Genomic DNA, 21,861 nt, shown 5'->3' on the forward strand with positions numbered 1-21,861 from the left:
AGTTCGTATTGCACTGTTCACCTAATCTTGACACTATTGTTGCCCGCGAAAAATATGAAAATAATAGTGTGGCCCGCGAGGACGACAACCTTGGACCACCCTGAGCTAGATCACCGGTCTCAACAGTGGGCCATGGCCCACAGCTGGGCCGCAGAAACCTTTTCAGGCGGGCAACAAATCGATTAAAAATGGTTCGACTTATTGATAAATAGTTAAATTTAATTGCATTAGAAATGAATGATAATACTGTTTTTTGCTAATGATTGGTACTTTTCATTATAAAAACTTATCGATTTTAATCGGTAAGTATGTTGATAGGTACTTATCTGTCTGTATGTCTGTTTGTCTGTTAGATGCACGCGATATCTCACGAAAGCGAGATTGAATCTGCTCCAGATTTTGCATGTGCATTCATCTTATCTCGGACCAGAAGCCTATTGAATTTGGCCGAATTATGTCGTATAATTAGCGAGTTATTGATTAATTAGTGATGGGACACAAGGTGTCACTATGGAGTAAGAGCGCTGTTTTGGGGATCCCCTAACTTCCGATCGATAAGTCTTCGGTCTCTGACCGATATTCTCGTTATTAAAGTTGAAGTGTCTATCTTTGCGGAAAGGATTTTCCCTTTTTCTCGTTGTTTACCTTTGCCTGAGAACGTTAGTAATGGGCCATAAATTTTTTTGTGCAACAAAAGCGGGCCACGAAATAAAAAAAAGTTGAGAATCACTGAGCTTGATGGAACGGAATTTCACAAAATTTAGATTATTAATTAATTAATTTGGGTATTAGAGTTTAAAACCCGACTGAAAAGAGGACCTTGAGAATTGACATTTTAGAATTTTAAACGCGGATCATGTTTGATTGTGGATAAATCCCTCTTTTTTACGCTCGGCCGGCGATCGGCCAAAAATGTCTCATGCGTATGTTTCTTAAATCAATGTATATTTTGCTAAGAACATTTGCTCTAGACATTATCAGGCGCATTTGTTCAAAAATATAAAGAATATGGGGTACTCCCGTAGTATGTGCAGCAAGATGGCGGACCCCGGAACGTAGTATGTGTACCAGGTTAGGATCAGGCAATAATTTCAAGTACAAATACTACGGGAGTCACTTGGCTAGTCCCCGAACTCGTAATATAACTAAAATAAGGGAAACTGGAATAAAATTATAGCCCAACCTTAACCTGGTGCACATATAATGTTTAAGTGTCCGCCATCTTGTTGCACATACTACGCGAGCGCCGAATAGAGAAGGATTGTCATATTTATTCCCAAAAGTGAAAAAAGCCAATAAATCGACTTAATCATATGCCGAAATGCGACATCTTCAATTTTGTTAGAACATCAAGTACGCGCTAGTAAACCTCGACCCACGTGAGACATGAAGAATTCCAAGTCAGTACGAATCGTTTGTTTTGTGTGTAAGATGACGGCTATGTCCCCCCCCCCCTTTTTTTTGAAAATACCTGGCCACGTTGCTATTGGCAATGACAGATAGTTCAGGCAAACAAAGTCCATTCTAGCATCAGTAAAAAAGGTCAATTAAGTCGATATTTGCCATTACAACGCAAGCCATGTGTTTTGCTCATAACAACGTCATGTACAAGCAGATCCGGCCTATCAACGATATGGAATGATACTTGGAGATATGGATTAAAATCCCGTGCGTATGTTTCTTATTCAATGTTATTTTGCTAAGAAAACCCGCTCAAAAGAATCTAACACTCATTTTCTCAAAGGACACCAAACTCTGGGAAAAATCACGCGCACTCACTTAAAAGTATAGAAGATCCATCTTCGAGAAAATCTATGGGCGACCCCTCAAATGTCAAATCTTTATGATAACATAAAGGACAGGATATGATTTTAAAATTTGGTGCTCTCGAAGTTTTCGTACCAAAATGGCGCACAACCTGATCATAGTATGTTTACCAGGTTAGGGTTGTTCAGGTTGTGCGTCAACTTTGTACGAATACTTCCGGAGCGACTGATATTTATTACGTGAAGCCGATAAGACAGCCGAACTGTGGTATTTTGAATTGTGGTGGAACATTAATTACGCGACATCAAACACCGACTAACGCGAGACTTGGGGAAGTCCAAGTCGATACCAATCGTTTGTTTTGTGTGTAAGATGGCGGCAATGGTACGTGATTGTCTGAGTGTATCCTTGTGTTGATACATTTAGGCGCGTGTGAAGTGGGTGAGCAAATAGTTTGTCGTGTTGGAACATGTTTTATATCGTTTGCGCTAAACTATTTCCGGGGATGTGGTTCAGAATTCTTTTCGTGATAATTTGCCATTGTGAGATTATTGTTTGCTTAAAGTAGTCTGCTGAAAATGGACTTTTTGCGCGAAAGAGTCTTTGCGAGAACGAACCTTTGCGGTTATTCAAAATACTTGAAGTGTCATTTTGCGAGAATGCACTTAAATGTGAATATACCTTAATGCGAATAGTCTTTTGCGAGAATGTACGTTAGCAAGAAAGTCATTTCACGCAAACGTATTTGCGAAAGTAAAATTTGATGCGAATGCACTCTAGCGAGAATGTCGTTTTGTGGGAACGAATCTTTGCGAGAATGTACTATTACGTCAATCGATATTTGCTAACGTTCATCCCCACACTATATTTCTTCGTAGTCTCAGTAGCTTTTGACAACTTTGTGTTCGAGTGGGATTGCTCCGTCATCAGGTCTACAAACATATTTTGATAATAATCAAAGAAAGAGCCGATGAGAGAGAGAGAGAGATTTTATTACCACAAAGAATGAAAGACAGTATAAAGCAATATCGAAAATTTCTATGGAAGTAAAAGTAGTAAATACACACATTGTTTTGTGTAGGTCATTATGCAGGAAAGTTGAAGGCTATCGAAGCTTCTGATCGGTGAGAAATAAATTTAAACCTAATATTTTAACAGTTAAGGATAAGATTTACATATTTAACCCGGAGGAGAGGAAGACCGGTAAGTCAGCTTAATCATATGGCGAACCACGGCCTCTCGTCCGGTTACCAGTCCATGTCGGGTATGGGATTAGTTGGACAGTTATTGGTTTTTGGAGGCATGGACTTGATGGTGGAGGAAGCCGTAACCGAACAGCGGTTACGTGAAACACTCTATCGCACGCGCTCTTAAAAGTACCTTAGTTTTATAGTGTTTGACTTCTTTTTATCACCAATTTCATATTCCTGAAACTTCGATTTTATTAGTTTTAAGGGGAGAAAAGAGCTCATAAAATTCTATTAACTCTGTATTTACAATAAACTGTTTCGAAAGACCCAGGTCATTCGTTTCGTTGAATGAAAGTATTATGAAACATTTGGAAGTCAGGTTTCTCACCTCCTATTGTATCTTTATCGATATTGTCCATTTCGATAATAACTGATTCAAAGCTTTATTTCGAGGAAAACGTGAAAACCAATATTGCCAATTTCAGAATATTGAAACTTCGGTTTTATTAGTTTAAAAGAGCTCATAAAAATTTCTAGTAACTCTGTTTTTATAATAAACTGTATCGAAAGACTCAGACAAAGACCATATGTTACGTCGAACGAAAGTACTGTGTAATATCTGAAACTAAGGGAACTTGGATATTGTGTATTGAACTGCAGGTCCTTTCTCCTTGTTTACTTTCTACTTTGGATCCGTATGTGGTACTCACCACAAGGATGCTTGAACGAGATAGTATTAAAGTGATAAGTAAAAATAACATGATCTCTTTCAACGAAATAGTAAGTATACATTATACTAATACGTTATACTTATACGTATACGTTATACTTACTATTTCGTTGAAAGAGATCATGTTATTTTTAATATCTGAAAGTCAGACTTATAAGAAATCGGTTGCCCGTGAGTAAGAACATTGTAGTGTTAATGCCAAAACTAGTATTTTTGGGTTCGTTTTTACAAAGGCCCCATCACTAATACAAAATCTGTAAGATTTGAGAAAGCACCCTTGTTTTTATAAATACGAAATAAGTAAATATTCAGTTAGGGTCAGGAATTATTTAAAATTTTGAATTTCCAACGCAATCTGCATTCTTAACTCTAACTGAATATTTACTGTTTTTTTTTTTTTTATATTTTAAGCGTTGGCAGGGCGGTGTTGTTTTCGGTGGAAGCTTTGTACTAAAGATTCTATTTCTGTGCTTATTGGTAAATATGTATGTTAACAAATTAACGTTAACAAATAGTCAGAGTACATATCAGTCGGGTTTACGCAAAACTAACCCTCTATCTATCCCAGTGTTCTTCAACCTTTTTTATCGTGGTATACCTTTTACAAATTTTCAAGAACTTTGTATACCTCACAAATACCAATGTTTATTTAAGGCTTGAATAAACATTAAATTTCAAGCACATATTGTACTGCAATATCAACATGCAATCCAGCAGGCTGGTGTCCGCAAGTTATAAATTTGACTGACGGCCTTAGCGCTAACGGGAATAATGTACAAAGTAAATCAAACGAAGTGCACGGCAGCCAAAATCACCAACCCAGACACGTGACCACATTATCTATATTATTTGTGATGCAACAATGTGCTCTTGTAGGTTCTTTGCGTAATTGACATTTTATATTTCATGTGCACCGCGTTTGCATTGTTGTCTTCGCTTGAATATTTTATAACTTGAAATATATCAGAATTTAGAATCCCTGACTTAGGCTGTACACCCTTCGTATACCCTTTATCAGTTGTATACCTAAATTATGGTACGGTATACACTTGGGTATACTGTATACCCGGTTGAAGAGCACTGATCTATCCACTATGATGTCATTATGCATATAATGCAAGAATGCTGTGGCAAAAGTAAATATAACTATTCTAAGTGCTTGAAGAGTCTTGCTGCACACTAACACAAATATGTATTTCTGTAACGTTTTGTATGACTCAGACAGGACTTAACACAGTTGATAGTGGTTTTTGATGAGACAGGCGACAAGTTTTTTAATATTTAGAGACATTTGGTCTGGCACAGTCCTTAATCACCCCGTTTTGTGATGGAAGGCCATTTCTCTTTTTGTTAGTGATAGACTTAAACATAATGTTGGGAATGAAATAATTCATAGTTCTACCGTGTCCAAAATGAGCGGGTATTTGCCATCTGACTTGCACAATCTATATCATTTTATTTTGGTTTCGCGATAATTCAGACTTTTTCAAAAATGCTCTACCGCCTCTTCAGAGTGTTAATCTTTCGAACAAAGTTTCAACAAGGTTTCAAATGTTGGGTATGTTTGCGATAGAGAGATATAAATAAAACTGGGACAGTTTTATATATCTCTCAATTATATTTATATCTCTCTATCGCAAACATACCCAACATTTGAAACCAATATTCATGTGCATGCAATTGCGTTTCTTGTTATAGTTGTAAAATGCTTGTATGAAGAAGTCTGACCTCGGTCAGACGAAACGTTACAGAAATATAATTGTGTTCGTGTGCAGCAAGACCCTTGCATTGAATAACCTAACTGTTCAATTACTAATTTTCTTATTTTAAGAGTTGGCGGGGATATTTTTTTGACGGGGGCTTTGTAAAAAAGACCTTATTATTGTGGGTATGAGTAAATATGTATGTACCGGGTTAAGTTAGATATAAAACTTTAAGAAAATAGTTGAAGTAAATATCTGTTCTATGGATCCATCAGAGTTTCTCGCTCCTCCATATATTGTATCTCTTTAGGGGTCGGTCGACATAGTTGACTCTGCAGTCTTGGCCGCCCCCTCCCTATTATATTCTATGATTTTTTTTTACATTTATTGTAATTTTACATTTTTTGATATATTCGGAAAATAAATCATTATCTCTCTCTCTCTCTATTGCCTACTTTGATAATAACTTATTCAAAGCTCTGTTAGGATGTTTGGAGAAAAACGTGAAAACCATCATAAAAACAAATATAAAAAATCGTCCGCGCGTTGCTAATGAAATCGTATAGGCGTGCAGAGCCCTGTATCCTATTACAGTAAGAGCAAGAACCATATTGGCAAACGATCCTCCTGCATAATTCATGTCATGAGGGCAGCGAGAAAAATTAAAACAATTAACCTAGAAATTTATAGTAAATACTATTCTACAAACAAGTGTGATCTAATATATAGATGTGTTTATAATTGCATTAAATAGTTTAATGCTGTTACTATATATTTTACTTAATTTTGCGTTTTTTTTTTTTGAACGCATTGTCGGTGTTATATTGAAATAGAGGTTAATCAATGCGGCACACGAAAGAAAAATTTGAAATTTATTCGCTTCTATTAGTATTTTGACATACAGGAAGATCAGCGCGATAAAAACGTTTAAATTTGAAGCATAAGTCAAAGTTTAGAGATACTCGGGTCAGTTTTTGTGCGAAAACATCGATTCTTTCGAAAAGTTGGAAGTGTATTTTTCTAGGAAGAAATATTCGTTTGCATTCGGTGCAGTCTTACTGATATTATTTGGTATATTTGTTTGAATATACAGGGCAATCAAAATGTTGTGAACGTTTGAATTTGTATTATAAGTCTTAGTTTGACATGACTTACAATAATTTTGAATTTTTCAGCGAAAGCGTTTAGTTTTGTCGAAAAGTGGAAAATGGATTTTTCTAGCGTGAAATAAAATTCGCTTGCATTTGGTGTAGTTATATTAATATTACTTGGAATTCCTTGGTATTGGTGTCGCATACTTATGATGGCCAGTTCTGGTCTCTCACGACTTTCTGTCAATTGCGATGAAATCCGGTATTTTAATGTATATTTGTGTTTCTGAATTCTGAATTATTTGTGATATTTAGCATGACGATATAAACTCTATTATTATAGAAAAGGTCACATCTTTTAAATGATAAAAAAAACATTTTTTCGTATCTTATATAGCTTATAAAATAGAACAGGGCAACAGAGTAGCAAATTGTTATATTTAAACAGTTTTCGTCATACGAATAAAAATGTTTGACTTATTTTGCTACCCTAACTAGACTTGCGGGCCATGCAAGCAAGACGTAAAGAGTTACATTTTATGAGCAATAATTACAGTGTTACAAAAGTAAAAGTGGAAAACAATAAGCCAAAACTAAATTGAATAGCAATTTTAACTAAAACATCAAAATTCGGTTTCAGTTTGGTTGTGGCAGCATCAGACGGGCCACATTGAAATACCGAACAGGCCGGATTTGGCCAGTGAGTCGTAGTTTGCCCATGTTTTAGTAAATTTTGCCTATAGACTGGCGGGCCAAGTAATTGTGACATAAAAAGTACATTTTATGAGCAATATTTACAGTGTTACAAAAGCAAGAATGAAAAACAATAAGCCTCTTGCCAAAACAAATTTAAGTTCAGTCTCAACAAATTTCTTGAGCTACTTTTTAGCTAAAACATCAAAATTTAATTTTAGTTTGGTTGTGGCAGCATCAGGCGGACAAAAATGACTTACCAAATGAGCCGTAATTTTCCCATGCCAGCTTTAGAATAGGTCTTCGATTTTATTTAATCCTCGTTCGTATTCGCTCCGGCATCTGTACTCAGTAATTAATATAAATTAGCCGAGTCTGTTCCGATCCAGTGGTTCGGTAATCCTGTTATACGCTGCGTAAACATTTAAACGAAGATGTAGTATTTAACTTAGGTGCGTATTGCAGGTTGTTTTGTATAGAATTCAAAATTAGTACTATAAGGTTAACTGGTAGGGATGTGTGTGTGGGGGGGGGGCGACCCTCAAAACCACCCTTGGCTACGCCCTAGCCGCTTCAGACACCTGGGCCACACAGCAAAAAGAGAATTAGGTTATCGTTCAGCCTTAGAGTAATAAAAGCATTTAATCATAAACTGTCAGTTTGGTTTTATTTTTAATGAAATAAAAATTTGGGTGTAGAAAAGGGCCACACTGGATTAAAGGGCCGGGTTGTGACTAGGGCTGGACATTTTCGAATACCTAATGATTTCAGAATCGAATATTTTTTTCGAATCGAATCTCGAATACTTGGGAGATGTATAAATGTATGCGACTTTTTTATTGTAATTGGTCCTGTCAAAAAATGAATTAATGAAGACATAGAATACATCACTCAGACAGATTGATGAGCATTCACACACAATAAAAAAAACACGTTTTCACCAATACCTCACTACAGAAAACGGTCATCAAACGGCTTGAATAAAAAGATAATTAGGAAATTCATCTCGATCATTGCCGAAAAAGAAAAAAAAAGCATTCGATTCGAAATGCCCTGTCCTAGTTGTGACACGAGTACCGCCTGCTGCACACCCCTGAATTAGAGCAATGCTCAATAATCGGGACACGAAGGTTGCGCACCAGTACAGTTACGTTGGACTCAAAAGAAATTTAAGCAAAAAATAAAAGTAATGACTCACTAGAGCAGGGGTCGGCAAACTACGGCCCGCGGAACAATATAATCCGGCCCGCTACGCTTCACTAATTATATTAACAAAACAACTGTATTGACGATTATATTCTTTACGTAACAGAATTTGTTTTGAGACACTAAATTATATTATGACCTAACAAGTTTATATTTCACAATCACTCGTTTAATGAGCCTATAAATTGATTATAATTAGACAAATGGCACCAGAACGTAAAAAAGTTGATGCTGAGTGCAAATGGCTTAGGGCGCAGAAAATATTCAAATGATCAGTCTTCGCGCGCTGCTTGAAATTTAACCGAAATCTGTGTGAAAAAATGTGATTCATTGGCCATTCCCTCGGTTTTTACCTTAATAAAAATATGTGCGCCCCGCCAACGACTTGCAATCTTTAATTCTGGCCAGCGAACGACAAAACTTTGCCGACCCCTGCAGTAGAAGTTTCAAATAGTGAATAGTTCCAAGTTTCAAATAGTGAATTATTGGTCAATTGGTTGCAGGAAGAAGCCGATCTTCCCGTAACAACAATCGGCGCTCCTGAAGTATGTCAACCAAGATGACACACAACCTGATAACCCTAACCTAGTACACATACTATGTTCAGGTTGTGCGCTATTTTGTTGCACATACTTCGAAAGCACCCGATAATCACACCACCAACAGCAACTAAAATTTCGTTGTTAAAATCAGCAGTCGCTTGAAGACCATTACTTTTATTTCTTCTAAATTTTTTCCGAGTCATATGGTACTCCAACAATTCACAAAAAATTTTGCTGTATTTTTTTCTAATTAAAGGGTAATTTTTTTAATGCCGTCACGCCGATCCGATCGGTGCTTTCATGCCTTACCGGTACCAATGCACGTTTTCTCGTTTAAGTCCACGTTTCTGAAAACAATTAACTGGCTGACTAATTCCATACCTGACATGGGCTAGTAACCGGACGAGAGGTCGTTGTTGGCCTTATGATTACGCCGTCCCATAGGCTTTCCTTTCACCCGGGATTAATGTGTAAATCATATCCTATCCTATATATCAGGGGTGGCCAACACGTCGATCGCGATCGACCGGTCGATCATCACGTCTCGAGTAGTCGATCGCGTCTGATGTTGAGTGAATTTAATAATACCCCAAAATTTTGCCATGAAACAGTTTCATGCAGTGCCTGTTGTGTCCTAAAACAGGACGAATACAGTACTGTACTGCGCAAAATACGATATACACAATACATATAGAGTATTTAAGTCTGGTCAAGCTCGATAGAGAATATTATTACATAACAAATAAAAGGGTCGCCGCTGCCAAAGTTTCGAAATGAACTTGCCGAATACCGTGTGTCTTGACCGAAAACGATCCTACAGTAACTTCTGCAGTATGCGAAAGTTATTGTCTCACTTCAAGAGTAGTGTATTCGCAACGATAGCATTGGCATCAGCATGCCCAATTTTTTTCTAATTCCAAGCGAGCAAAGAATTGAACTTGGAGGAAATTGTAAATAAGATACCTAAGTTTTAGGAGTCATGTAACATCTTTTTTTTTTTAAATTTTTTTTTTTTCGCTGTTCAGATTATATGGATACTTAACAAGGTTTTTTGAGGAATTTTCAACACTAACGACTAAAAATTAGACAGGCCTCAGATCAGAATTGTATGATTCGCATAAATCTCAAATATAAGATGATAATTTACTCCGGGTACAATTACATAATCAAATGGAAGATAAAAAATATCATCTTTTGTGGCGATTTCATAAAAAAAAATGCGCCCACATGGCCGTGCTTATTGGCAGCGATGGAATTTTAAATGCGTGTGTACATTTATTTACATATTCAGAACTCATTCGATTTCGTGTATATTTGACCTTATTGCCGATCAGTCGATCGCGAGCTATTTTGTAAATTTTAGTCGATCGCGGTCGAAAGCAGGTTGGCCACCCCTGCTATATATATTTAAGCAATGCTCTCTCGTTTGTGAAATGATAATTTTGGCTTGATACAAGCATACAGTGTAATATTTGCGACGCAAGACTCTTGAATAAAATCGGTTTACTCATTTACATGTTACGGTTTGTAGAGGTAGACACTACTTGCCGAAATTTTGCGAGTTGTAGTTTTTTTAATCTGCTGAACCGAGTTTAGCAAACATGAGTGATTTTTTTAGCATTTCAAAGGAAAATCAGGCAGAGATGAGGAAGACCAGTTGACCTTTACGTGTTTACAAACTGTAAAATGCATAAAGAACATATTAACGATCACAAAATTAAGTTTTATTTGAAAGCAGCATTTTTTCCGTGCTAGCGAGCGGTGAGTTATTTCCTGATAATATAACGCCGCACCAACAAAAAGTTTGCGAGCCGCTGATATACCGTAATAATATTATTTGTATTTTATTGAATTTAAAAATACAGATTATTATATGAAGTTAGCAATTCTTAAGATGACGACTGACGAACACAAATGAGATTGGAATTACTATTACGTCACCAAAGTACTCGAAGTCGGCTGTGACGTCATAACAACTTGTCCCCAAACGAAATAGTGACGTCATAATGGAAGAATTTGGAAATTCAGAAAGAGCGGGAAGAAGAAACGCTGTTCCGGATATCGACCCTGAAAAAGACGAAGAAAAGGAAATACTACAACGCGTCCGGAGTATTAAAATTTCGGACAGTCCAGAAAAAGTTCCTGTTAAAACGGAATCTATTGTTACGGACAAAAAACAGACAGCAACTTGCGGTGGTACGTGACCACTCATGCGGAACTGATTTACTTATTGCGTCATAAAATAATGGACATAGCTTCAAGCATGGTACGAATACTGCAGGGTTAAACTGAACTATAAGTTGACAACACATCGCCTGAAGAGAATTTTTGCGCTTTTTTGATTTATGCACAAAACTGCAGTTTCTTTGCCTTTCAGAGGCCGATTTTTATTAACTTAAATATGTAAATAATCTTTCGCATTGTTTATTTTTTATCAAGAGTCAGAAGAATTGTAAAAGTGCAGAGTCCACGCTGCTTTGATATAACTGATGAAATCAAATTAGGCTAATTCAGATTTTAAATAAAGAGAATGGTAACTTAAATATTAGTGTGCCGTCATATTGGTTCTGTGGCATGATTCATGACGTCATAAGAAATTGAAAATATTGAATAAAATATATTATAATTCCATGAGTGTATTTTTACATTATCCAAAATTACGGATATAGGCAAAGTATTACCTCGAATTTCAAATAAGTTCAAAAACTCAAAGCTAAATAATAAAACGTCGTGGTACTAGCAAAGTCGCAAAACCGGTTTCTAATCTCAAAGGGAGCGTCAAGGACCTATGGGGTTAGTTAGTGTTTGAGCTGTGATAACACATTAGCAAAACATATCTCTATCCCATGCCTGTATTTACTAAGAAGAACTGGTATTTCCATGGTAAAACAGTTGCAAATGTCGTGGAAAATCAACAAATTTTTAACAGTGAAATATTTGAAATCACCATGGTCAAATAACTGGGGTTTTATGGTAATAAAACTGCTTTTTTTAAGGTGAAATAACTGGTATTATCATACCGTGTTTCCCCGAAGATTAATAAGTTTAGCAGTTATTTCAAACAAAAACGTGTTGTTTATAAGTAGATGGATATCGGTTTTCATATTTTGTATATTTGGAAATATCGTGATTATCTACTTTGTAATTTTGTTTTTGATAAATGAAAATAAAAGACATCCCCCAAAATAAGCGCTAGTGTTATTTTTTGAATGAAAATTGAAATAAGACACTGTCTTATGTTTTGGGGAAACACGGTAATATTAAGTAGTGTTTAATGGTGAAATATTGAAAAGCGCGGTCTAAACTTCGCATTTTATTCAACCAAAACTGGTGTTTTGTGTTGGAAACTATCATTTAGTAAATACCTAAATTCTAGTAAAATAACTGATATTTTATGGCAATATAACGGGTATTTTATGGTAAAATGGCTGGTATTTCATGGTAAACTAATTGGTAATTTATGGTGATGACAAATTCGGCAATAATAGTCCTCAAATCAATAAAATAATAATTTCCCGACCATCTAAATCTTAACTAGACATTAAAAACTTGGCTATCGCTGTTAGGTATCTCGCGACCTCCCTTTCCCAGTAAAATTATTGGACACGTTTAGTGGCCATAACGATCGTTTCAAAATTTTGTTGTTATTGTTATTTGTCTCCGTCTCCATTTTTAAAAAATAGCTTTTCTCTTCGAATACTGGACCAATTGCTTTGATATTTTCAGTGGTTAAAGATAAAATTTTCGCTATGACGTCATCAAAATTATGGCCACTGGGTGGCGCTACGTGTCCCTATATTTGAGCATAGCTCTCTTGTTGGTTCAATCAATGACATTAAACAACATGATAGGCAACTCTGACGTCACTCCATAAGACTACAGGCAAAACATTGTATTTCATGATACGCTCCAATGCACATATTTCTCGTCGCCTTTCGCGTCCGTTTTCCGCTCGCTTTTGCTACTCGGCGTCTTTTTTACGTGTAGTACCTGCCTTTTTGCGCCTGTAACGAAACAAAATAATCTCTATATCTAAGAAGTTTTGCTTACTTGGAAAGCTGGAATAACAGGCAAGCTGTAAAGAGCAATTCTGGACATCATAGACGTTTTTTTTTATCAGAGAAGGTTACAAACGCGATAGCGGAAAGATTTGTGTGGAACATTTTGCAGATAATGACAAAGTTCAAAGTTAGTAATTTTAATGTTTGCGCTTAATCATTGAAATTTCATTTAAAGAGGGTGTCATACAAAACTGTGCTGCGATACAATTCCATAACACAAAGTTTGCACCTATCGAACTTGCTTTTGTAGGTGAATTTATTAGACATATTACATATTCAGTTAATCGTAGGTAACATTGCTGGTACATAATGCATCGTAGATAGGTTTGTTTAAATTTAAGAATTTAGCTCATAGCCCACTAATTAATATTATCTTCTATGCAGGAGGTTGCAGGGCTGAATTCAACTTGCAGCCTTACCGATCACCTGACGATGCTCATTTAGTTTGGCTCGAGCAAGTCTTCTTGAAATGCTTGTGTGGATAGAAACTACCTATATTTTTTGACTTCCTCCGATTTTAGACAAATTTATTCTGAGGGATTTCGCATATAATTCTCACTGATTGTTGGTTGTTTATAATTCCTATTGATTGTGAATTCTGATTATAACAATGAGTTGAAAATTTTTTTACCTAATTTACTGGCACCTCTTTCTTGTCAATACTCCAAGCTGAGGTAATAAACATGACAATACATTTATGTCATCTGGAAGCAAAATATGCACACTAATTAATAGTTTGGCACATTGAGATAATACATCATGACAGAAAATACAAGTTAAAGATATGTATGACCATCACATGGTAATTAAAATTAAAAAAAATTAATAGGGGCTGTGGAGTATGGAAAGTTCAAGACAAAGAAAAAACCAAATGTTCATAGCTCATGAACTCTCAATTTTGCCTCCATTGCTTTGTGAAGGCCAATATATTTCGAGTAGCTGAATTGGTTTACCTTTATGATAGCAACGATTTTGTATTTAATATAGCGAGATTATTTCAATTTAATTGAAGTGATATAATTTCCCGAAGCAATGCTTGAATCGTCTAGAATAGATCAGTGGTGTCAAACTCATGGGTTTTCGAGAGCCGCATTGCATTTTGAAAATTGTAAAAAGAGCCGCAAACAGTTTTTGATAATGTATACTTAAAAGATATTTTTAAGATAGTTTTAGTTTGTGACATATATTGTGATGCAACTAAACAGTTGGATTAAGTTTTATTATTTTCTTCAATTTCAAATGCAATTACATATTAATATTTGCATTCCACTATTAATGCAACATTTGCAAGTTACAGTATTTATTATAAAAAATCGTAAAATTCTATGTACAACCATCAAAATCATTTTTGAACAAGCTTTAAATAAGGAAAGAATAATACATACACTAAAAATAACTTATCTAAATATATGAACCTAAAATTAACAAAAATACTACAGTATAAACTCAATGTTTTAATAATTACATTTGTCCTGGCGTTTGGCATCTTTTTTGTGTCACCAGCATACTAAGGCCAGTCTGAAATGATTTTATAGTACCAACTCTAACTAACGAGGCCACATGATCATGGGTTTATCTGGATCTTTACGAATGTTTAATTAATTCCAGTAATGCAAAAAAGTTACTTTTATCATTTCATGTATAGATCAGTAAAAAAACAAATGACAGATTTTTTCGACAAGACATTTCGCACTACATTGCGTGGCATAGGATTGCTTGAATTATTATTGATATTGATTTTTAGTAACTAAGTCGTTGTATAATTATATTAATATACAAACACATGGAAATTTTCTGTTCGAAGTTGGTCTTCGAATTTGTCATATTGACTGCTGAGCTTATTGTGTTTTTTGATTGTATTGATGGAAATATGACAAATTAAACAATGTGCTTCAGAATTTTGTGAAGAGCAGAAATGTTACAACTCCCATTTTCTTCGAAAATGCCACCTTCTTCATGTACTTTGCGTTTAATTTAATTACTCAAGTGTTTTATTCAAGTATTCTTTTGCTAGCTTGATGTGTATTCTTAATTGGGTCAAAATGTGGACAAAAAAAATCAATATTCCAAAACTACTTTCAGTAAATTGTTTTCTGTGTGAATAATCAATTTCACTTTAGAAGGTTTGAAAAATCTATTACATTTAGATAAAAATAAAAACTTCCAAAATACTATTACAATTATTGTTAAGCGTTCGAGGGCCGCACTGGAAGTTCTCTGGGGCCGCGAGTTTGAGATCCCTGGTCTAGATTGAAGTTGTTCAAAAAATATATGATAGTATTTTATCATGAATGATGATTATACCCCTTCCGGAATTTCTTCTATAGTACTACCAAAAGTTGATGAACCAAATATAACACAGGTGCGGTGAGGTACCCGTAATCCTCATTTCCAAAGCTGTTTTAAGTATGTCTGGAGTGTTTTGTGCCTTTTTACAAATAAGACCGCTTATGCAATCTTACGCTTTGGAATTTTTAGTTATTTTCCTCAAGCCCTGCAGGATGTGGGGGCCATACACAACTCTACCGGAGGGTCAAATGTCTTTGCATGCCTCCATAGGTTGTTTTTCTATTGCAATTTTATATTTTCAATTGCATTATATTTCTTGGAATCACACTGTCACTGATATGTCGCCAGACTTCTAATATCTCCCCGTCTGCTATAGTTGTCCTGTGAATAAATAATAGGAAATTGAGATTAGACGAATAGTTGAAAGTTTTGCTTTATGTCGGCTTAATTTCTTGATTGATATACTTGCTATTTCTGCTATTGCCTCTTGTGCTGCAAGAGTCTCACAATGCTTAGACAGGTTTGTCCACAACTTTCACATCTGAAGAAAGAGAGGAGATTTATTAATTTTCGTTAAGAATAAATAAAGCAGTCTATATGATTCAGAATGGAAAAGCTAATAAATCCAATATCTCATGTTTTATTTAAAAAATATTTTACTGAATTTGGTATATAAACCAACTAATAAAAGGGTTTAGTCAGAAAATTACAAGCATTCGTGGCTCCAAATACTTGAGAAATCAGACAATACAATATAGACCGGTATGAGTGAAATGTTAGGTGAACTTGTTAACACTTTGATTCAATACGCAAATAAAAGTGAATGCGTAATAGTATGTTACAATGAGCAGCAATCAACAATGAGTATATATCCTCACTGATTAAAAAAATCTAACTGGAGGTGCATGAACTATTTGAAACCATAAGGGGTAAGTAAATATGTAATTTCGGCAAATGGGCAACTACGTACCGTACTGAATTAATAACTTCGTAGTATTTGACAAAGGCTGGCTTTCCCACATGTACTTAACAGTGCGGGTGTGATATACAACAATAGTATTCACCTTACCTTTTACCGATTTCTTTTTACCCCAACTTTCAAAAATATCATTAAAATCGACAACAACTGTCAAAGCAGGCACGAACACCATTCGTGCTACGCCTTGAAAGCAGCACACATCCGCTCGTTTTCGTCTCGTCAAGTATGTGCATTGGAGCGTGCTATCGAATACGATCTTCGGACAAAAATGCCGGAGTTGCGCATCATGTTGTTTAATGTCATTGGTTCAATATTTACACGTAACTTTGTACTGACATCGTTTTTTGTTTCACTGGCCGAAAAAATCGAATTGACTTTGACTTAGAATGACTTGGACCTTGTGCAAATTTAATCAAAAATGCGTTATAAATTACTGATTCGCTTTTTTATTTTGCTTTAATTTCTAATAAAATGAAAAAAATGTGTTTTTGAATATGTGTTGATGAAAGGGGCGCAGCCAAAGGGGAGCCAAAATTTCGGATTGCCGAGTTGGAGCGTAGCAGCTAGCCGTCCGGAACTGCTTTCACCATAAAGTCCATGCTTCCAAAAACAAACAACTGGTGAATCGAGATAGAGATCGAAGACCGCCGACTTATCGATCCAGCGGCGTGTATCCTTTGCTTTGGCTCAACAGCGACATCGCGTGTTCTATCACTAATCAAATAAAAACTCACTAATTATACGACATCATCCATCAATAGGCTTCTGGTCCGAGATATGATGAATGCACATGCAAAATTTGGAGCCGATTCAACCTCGCTTTCGTGAGATATCGCGTAACATACGAAAGTGTTCAACAGACAGACAGACCAACACCTATCAACACCGATCAAGATCGATAAGTAATAAAGTCGAAATATATATGTACCGTATATGCTCGTTTTACCGCCCGATCTTGATTAAGGGCCCGTTTGAATAGCCGTCCGTGTGAACAGAAAATGAAAATAAGTAAGGGCCGGTGCTTGACTACCCGCCCGATGCTGATTTTTCAGTGGTAGAGAACAATGGGAAATAAGAAGCGCTTTTGTCACAACGCTGTTGAATTTTAAGCGCTGGTAGATGACACTCACACCATACATAACAGATAGCGTTGATTACGTAACACCGTGGTTCTCAAACTGGGCGTCGCGACGCCCAAGTGCGTCGTTTCAATATTGATAGGGTGTCGCAAAACTTTTCTTCTTTTGCGGATTTGTACCGGCGGTGCGTGGGAAAATTTAGAAAATTACTCTTAAGACGTGAATAATTTGCGTTTGACGTGAATAAATTGACATGGAAAAAGGATTAATGTCGTCAAATATTTGTCTTCAGAGATACCGTAATTTGTGTGTATAATTTTACTTTAAAAATAGGAAGCGCCCGTGCTTGAATAAGGGCCGGTTAGAATAAGGGCCCGATTAGTGAGTTTGGTTAAAAAAATATGGGCCCGGGCTACAAAACGAGCAAATACGGTATATGGAAACATTCAAATACATTGAGGAGATCTGGTTAGGGCTGAGCATTTTCGAATATCTGTTTATTTTATAACCGAATCGAATATTTTTTTCGGATCGAATCTCGAATACTTGGAAAATATGTAATCGTATGTGACTTTTTATTGTGATGGGTTCTCCAAATATGGCTCGATAATAAATATGAGAAATTCACCTCGACCTTCAGGCAGAAAACAAGATGGCGTCGAATTGAAATTCCCGCTTGAACCGATTCGAATATCTTGCTATTCGATTCAAAATACCCAGCCATACTACTGGTACACCCAATAATCGCACGATTCGACAAACTAGAAATGAGATAGCGATCAGAGACTGTTGACTTATCGACGTGTACCCTTCGCTCTGACTTAATAGCGACATCGAGTGTCCCATCACTAATTAAATAATAACTCGCTAATTATACGACATCATTCATCCAAAATCAATAGGCTTCTGGTCCGAGATAAGATGAATGCACATGCAAAATCTGGAGCAGATTAAATCTCGCTTTCGTGAGATATCGCGAGTATCTAACAGACAAACAAATACCTATCAACATACTTACCGATCAAGATCGATAAGTTATGAGATAACGATCAGAGACCGCCGACTTATCGATCTATCGGCGTGAACCCTTCGCTATGACATAATAGCGACATCGAGTGTCCCATCACTAATTAAATAATAACTCGCTAATTATACGACATCATTCATCCAAAATCCATAGGCTTCTGGTCGAGAGATATGATGAATGCACATGCAAAATTTGGAGCAGATTCAACCTCGCTTTCGTGAGATATCGCGAGTATCTAACAGACAAACAGACGGACAAATACCTATCAACATACTTACCGATCAAGATCGATAAGTAATGACCCCAAGCACCGAAAATTGATGGAACCATGAAAACAGCAGTGCCAACACAGTTGGTACTTAGTCTAATACTGACGTGGACAAACTACGGCCCGCGGGTCAAATCCGGCCCGTTGGGTAATTCAATTTGGCCCGCCTGATGATGCCACAACTAAACTAAAACCAAATGTTGATGTTTTAACTAAAAAGAACTCGAGGAATTTGTTGAAATTGCGATTGAATTAAGTTCGGGCAAGAGGCTTATTGTTTTCCACTATTGTTTTTGTAACACTGTGAATATAGTCTCTGAAATGTAACTGTTACGACACACTTAGATGGCCCGCAAGTCTAGATGGGCAAAATCTTTGGCCCCAAAACCCACACCATGACCACTAACTACGGGTTGTTCAAATGAAACTAAAAAGAAAACATTTATTAATTTTCATGAAAAATGCAATCTAAGCCACATAGCTACTATTTAGTTTCAAATAAAAGTATTCAGTTTAAAACACATTCGTTAGATGTCACCCAAGCGCAAGAGAAACTAGTTCGACAAACCTCAAGAAATTTTTTACATATGTTTAAGCGTGTATTTCTGAGTCACAGCGGAAATCAATTAGCTAGCTATATTCTGCCTCGGGTTACATGCACAAGACAGCACGGATAGAACGCTGAGGAATTGATTTGAATTCTCGGGTTCGAATCCAACTTGATTCATTTTTTAACGTCAAATTCATCTTGCGTGTATGTATGTTTTTTCGTCTAAAAAAGTAACAGTATCTGCATAATAATTAAACAGTATAACAGAGACGGGTTTCCCTGTTCAAGACCTTACTGGCCTGAGACACAGATGTGCGATATGCACCCCTAACAAGTCTGACTGCAATTCAGAACTGTTGCGGTATAGTAGGACAACAGACATGAAATATACAAATAAAACTCTTGTACAATACACAAGACAAATCATTCACTGCACTGCATTTCGATTAAAATCTGTAATATTGTCTGTTCTTTTTTTTTTATTTGAAACATTGTTTTGTGGAAATAAAATCTCTCTCTCTCTCTCTCCTATCATGAATATTTCGATGATATTCAGCGTTTGGCGTCGCTAGAGAGTTATTTCCTCGCATCATTTCCGTTACGTCACCAGTTATTTTATTGCGCCACACCCGAAGTCGTCTCTCACTTTGTTCCGTCTGTCTAGCTGTTAGTGTCTCGATTTTGGTTTTCAATTTTTACTGTCACATTCGATCAGTAACAAAAATGTCGTGGGACTCAATTGCAGAAAGTTTCGCAACTCCGGCTGCAGCAGATCATGTAATTGTATTCTGCCCTGAGAGTGGATCAGTTTGGGGTAAATATAACAAGGATGGCAAAGATCTACAAGGGGTAGACTGCAAAAGTTTGATAAATGCGAAGGCAGGGCAAGCCACGCCAAACATGATAAATAATGAAAAGTATATTCTGTTGAGAGATACCGACGCTACAGATGGTAAACCATTTAAAAAAGGTTCTAAAAGCGCAGTAGTATATCATGACACAAAACATAAGTGTGCTTTTCTCGTTACCAGCGATACTAAGAAGCCGGATGAAATGCTTCCCCCACTTGCAAAGGCGGTAGATTCCTGGACATAGAAGAACTCGTGCCACATGAAAGACTGGATGTTGAATATAATCTCAAAGTGTTAACAATATTTAGAACGGATTTTAATAGCTCTTGCCAGATTGGTCTATTTTAAAGTCCATGCAGCATTTAAAACGAATAATTGATTATATTTCCAAATTCCGGACCTGTACTTGAAAGTGTCATCAACTTCTTCTTGAACGTTCTTCTCGATGAGTGAAAACCTAAAAATCTTGGAAAAAATATAAACACACTATGATTGCAGAACAGCTTAGGGAATAAATCTATTGTTGATGGGCCACCCACCCATTTACCTTTTATTTAATCCTAATCTAAAAAAAATTCAATTTAATGTCTGATGATTTAATATTATATTGTATGAATCTTGACATACCAATAATCTAGAAAGATATTTTAATTCTATTTGTGCGTTGTGGCCTTTTTCCTCTACGCTCCTGAAATCATTCATCGAAACTTGCTTTGACATAATACTGTTAATCAGAGTATTTTTATGTTCTGTGTCCATTTGGTATCAAATGGTACCAGTTGGTTGTGTTTTTCTCAAAACAATTTTAGTGTAAATTATTTCATTCAAATAGGCTACAAATCTGACCTGGTTTAGCATTTGCAAACTTGTCGCCAAAATTTGACAATATTTTCGAAATTAGTATCTGAAAATATAACAATGTGCATGGAAAAAAATTGAGAAATTTAAACAGTTTCTTTTGCACAGCTGGACTTTCTGAAAAACATTTTACTGAACATTTCATCGTGATATTGAATTGCTTGCATGGCAACCAATATTTTTTTCATCCAAATGTGAAAAATTAAGTTTTAATCGACTGACCGAATTCACTATTCGAATACATTTAAAAAAACTTATATTTCAAAGTATAGAATTCACTTTACATTGGAATTTTTGGAATCAATTCGTCTCCATGAAAACTTGAAAAAGCTATATTTATCGCTGGCTTTTACAACATTGTTAACCAGAGAGTTTTCACATAAAAATATCTCAATTCTCTTATTGGAATAATTTTTAAAATGTTATCGAATGTTGGCTTCGGTCATCCATTTTGTAATGCTATAACTTCTCGATTTATTTCGTGGGTTGGGGTGTTAGAGATTATTCAGTGCACAGTTAATTTTCATACTCAAGACGGAATTCTGTTGAATTGTTCAACTATTTTCAGTTTAAATATAATTTTCGGGATTTACTGCAATGTAGAACCGTAATATCTGTTCTTAGATCTATTGCGAAATAAAACTGCTCAATTGATAGGGTCTCACAAACAACGCATTTCCCATATTAAGTTACTACAAATAAATTTGTATAAATTGTGATTATTTTCCAGTTGTAATTTCAATTGAAAGTGTTTTAATTCTGGCTGCTAGTGTCTTTCATCACCCCTTTTGGTCTCCCCGTCCCCACTGTAACTACTGTATTATATATTGCATTTACTGCATATTCAGAAAAGATCTCCGATTGAAGACATGTTAATTATGAAAATTGAGTCTGTGTTTTTTCGATTGAGTCGTTGGGTAGGTATTAGGAAGCAGGCTGGGATTAAGTCAGTTGGGTGCGATGACGTAACGGTTCGC

The 21,861-nt window shown here is 35.9% G+C and overlaps 2 long non-coding RNA genes across 2 annotated transcripts; one reads left to right on the forward strand and one right to left on the reverse strand.

Moving 5' to 3' along the window:
- The first annotated feature begins 10,790 nt into the window (after window positions 1–10,790).
- On the forward strand, window positions 10,791–14,705 carry LOC144422974 (uncharacterized). Its single transcript, XR_013475506.1, has 2 exons — window positions 10,791–13,110; window positions 13,368–14,705. It is a non-coding gene; the product is annotated as an uncharacterized LOC144422974 (long non-coding RNA).
- Window positions 14,706–15,201: 496 nt separating this feature from the next.
- Window positions 15,202–16,581, reverse strand: LOC144422973 (uncharacterized). Its single transcript, XR_013475505.1, has 3 exons — window positions 16,342–16,581; window positions 15,738–15,813; window positions 15,202–15,653 (listed from the first exon to the last, which is right to left on the reverse strand). It is a non-coding gene; the product is annotated as an uncharacterized LOC144422973 (long non-coding RNA).
- Between the last annotated feature and the right edge of the window lie 5,280 nt (window positions 16,582–21,861).

This window comes from Styela clava, chromosome 5 (genome assembly GCF_964204865.1).
Source record: "Styela clava chromosome 5, kaStyClav1.hap1.2, whole genome shotgun sequence".
In the NCBI taxonomy this organism is placed as follows: domain Eukaryota; kingdom Metazoa; phylum Chordata; class Ascidiacea; order Stolidobranchia; family Styelidae; genus Styela; species Styela clava.